At 33.7% G+C, this 2,807-nt stretch overlaps 1 protein-coding gene across 2 annotated transcripts in view; it reads right to left on the bottom strand.

Moving 5' to 3' along the window:
- The window catches only part of LOC109541931 (E3 ubiquitin-protein ligase CBL-B), a 46,870-nt gene that overhangs the window by 5,870 nt on the left and 38,193 nt on the right, over window positions 1-2,807 (bottom strand). The window lies entirely within an intron of this gene.

Here is a 2,807-nt window from a genome sequence, read left to right as displayed (position 1 = left end):
CATCATCAGATTTAAAATTCACACAAACTCATAATTGGTAAACATTCTTTTAGGTCTTGCAGGACTGCAAAGACCTAAAAGAATGTTTACCAATTATGAGTTTGTGTGAATTTTAAATCTGATGATGGCGCTGTTGTCTCGCCGAAACGTAATGAAATAAACGATATTCTTTTTACTTCACACTTTGACTGAGACCCAGGAAAGATAAGAATATAATAACAATATTTAATTTTCGCAGAAAATAGTGCATTTTTCAATACCACTCCTAACTATTTCTTCATACTTAACTAGCCGGAAGAGTGGTCTTGCAGGACTGCAAAGACCTAAAAGAATGTTTTCCAATTATGAGTTTGTGTGAATTTTAAATCTGATGATGGCGCTGTTGTCCCGCCGAAACGTAATGAAATAGACGATATTCAAATTTTTGTTTCACACTTTGACTGAGACCCAGGAAAGATAGGAATATCAGAACAAATACACGCAGTCAGGAAAATCAATCAGAATTATGCTCAAAAAATGGTGAGAGCAAAAGTGTTTTATTGCAACGAACACCTTTTTCGAACCACCTTTTAGTAACAGCAACAGGATTTTAGTTACTTTGTGCCGAACAGTAATTTCCCTAAACTGGAAAGAGGAAAGACGAAATTGCTGTGTTTTTTATGATCGTTGTTTCTCTGCGAAAAGGGTCAGTTTTTGATTATTTTAAATAAAAAATAATTATTGTGGGTTTTTAAAGCATTTAATTAATTGATTTTTTTAAAGCCGCTGTACGAACGCAAGATCTGCATCTGCTGTATTTGACCTGCATTTTTCTGTACCTGCATCTTTTGTCTGCATCCCGTTTCTTAATTCACATTTATGGCTTTGTTTCCATTCACCCTGATGCGAAAAATTGATGAAAATGAATGAAAGCCAATGCAAAAATACATTAGCGGTCTGATCAAAATTAGCTAATTAAATGCGATATAAACATCGAAAACTTAATAATTCTTAAACTCAAGAGTGATTTACAAATTGTTATACCGAAAAAAATGTTTCGAAAATGGTCAAAATCAATCGATTGAGCTTAACCAATGGAGCGATAGTTGAAAACGGAAAAATAAAAAAACAGCAGTCGGGTTTAGGCGAAAGTTTAGTTTCAGTTTTGTGTTTGTGTCTCTCTATAATCTGTGCGAACAGTAGCAGTTTTAGATTAATGCGAATACGAAAAAATTGTTAAGTTTGTTATGTTTATATTTCATTGAATTAACTGATTTTGGTCAGAAATTTTCTCAAATGACATCTGCAGCCTCCAAGATTTTAGCTCTCAGATTGATTAGAAAAATAAAGCCATAAATTTGAAAGGTCCAAAAAAATTGACAAGTTTTCTTGTAAATCGGTCTCTTAATTTTTTTGCATAAAAGATTCAGTTTGCCAGTATTTAACAGTAAAACGTTAGGAAAAACGCGGTTTTTTCGTTTAGAGACAGTGTTGTTTAGAAATATTGATCTAAAAGTGAAAAAACTCCCAATAAATGATTATAAACTTTCGCTTTTCCATTTTTTTTTAGGCGAAACATTTTTGGAAAAATATCTTATCTAGATTAATATCTGGTCTTTGCAGTCGTGCAAGACCTAACAGAATGTTTACCAATTATGAGTTTGTGTGAATTTTAAATCTGATGATGGCGCTGTTGTCTCGCCGAAACGTTATGAAATAAACGATATTCAAATTTTTGTTTCACACTTTGACTGAGACCCATAAGAATATCAGAACAAATACGCGCAGTCAGGAAAATAAATCAGAATTATGCTCAAAAAATGGTGAGAGCAAAAGTGTTTTTTGCAACTCAGATTTTCAGAATCTGTCCGAAACCCATCCTGGGTTGCTATTGTGCTTGTGAAAAACCCAAAAACCTGAGCTTCTACCAAGTTCTTCGTGACTGAACATCAGTTTTGAAGCAAACTTTGTCATTGATTTTCGGAAAAACTCAGCCTTGTTTGAATTTGAAATGGAAAGACTGGCGTTTTGCTCTGGAGTCTGAGGAGAACCGAAAAACTGTTCAGATGTCGGATTGAAACCGTAAAAAACTGGCCAAATTGACATTGTTATCCAGTTTTTGCTTCATGCGTTACTAATAGTTCATATAAATCCGCCTCAGCTTTGATTGGTAAATAAACACCTTCGATGGTTGCGAAGAAGATCAGCATATCCATTCCGACGTGTTTGGGCTTAAAAGTGTTCAAGTGCACCAAAGTGGAAGGGTCCGAGTTGAAAGAGRGATGATCGTCAATTTTGGCGTAATAGTCTCCTTTGCAGGCCTGCAATTTACCAACATTAACTCTTGTAAACGCATTCATCGACGAATTTTAATTGYTTTTTACAAACCTCTTTTTGGGTATTTCGCCTCAACATTTTTATATGGAGTATAGAAGAAACAACTCGAAATTTACCTGAAGAGCAACAGGGAGGATTTCGTATACGATCAAAAATAATTCTAGGAAAACCTTTCAAAATTAAACAGAACATAAGCTCAATAGAGCAAAAAGCATTAATGTCCTTAAGAAAAGATAAGGCAATCAAAATTTTGCCTGCTGATAACGGTAATGCGACCGTCATTATGGATTATAATATCTATGATCAAAAAATTAATGAACTTTTAAATGACAAAAGTTATTCAAAATTAATCAAAAATCCAACAGAACGTTTTGAAAGGCACACTTTAAAAAAATTTAAACATGAATTCACAGATTACGTTAGATCAAAATGAACACCACATTTTTACGGAGTTCCAAAAATTCATAAAGTTAGTATTCCTTTACGACCAA

This window comes from Dendroctonus ponderosae, unplaced genomic scaffold (assembly GCF_020466585.1).
Source record: "Dendroctonus ponderosae isolate FM_Combo_2020 unplaced genomic scaffold, Dpon_F_20191213v2 Dpon_F_20191213_8, whole genome shotgun sequence".
Taxonomy (NCBI): Eukaryota; Metazoa; Arthropoda; class Insecta; order Coleoptera; family Curculionidae; genus Dendroctonus; species Dendroctonus ponderosae.
Note: the sequence above shows the minus strand (reverse complement) of the source record. Positions and strands in the feature narration are given on the sequence as shown.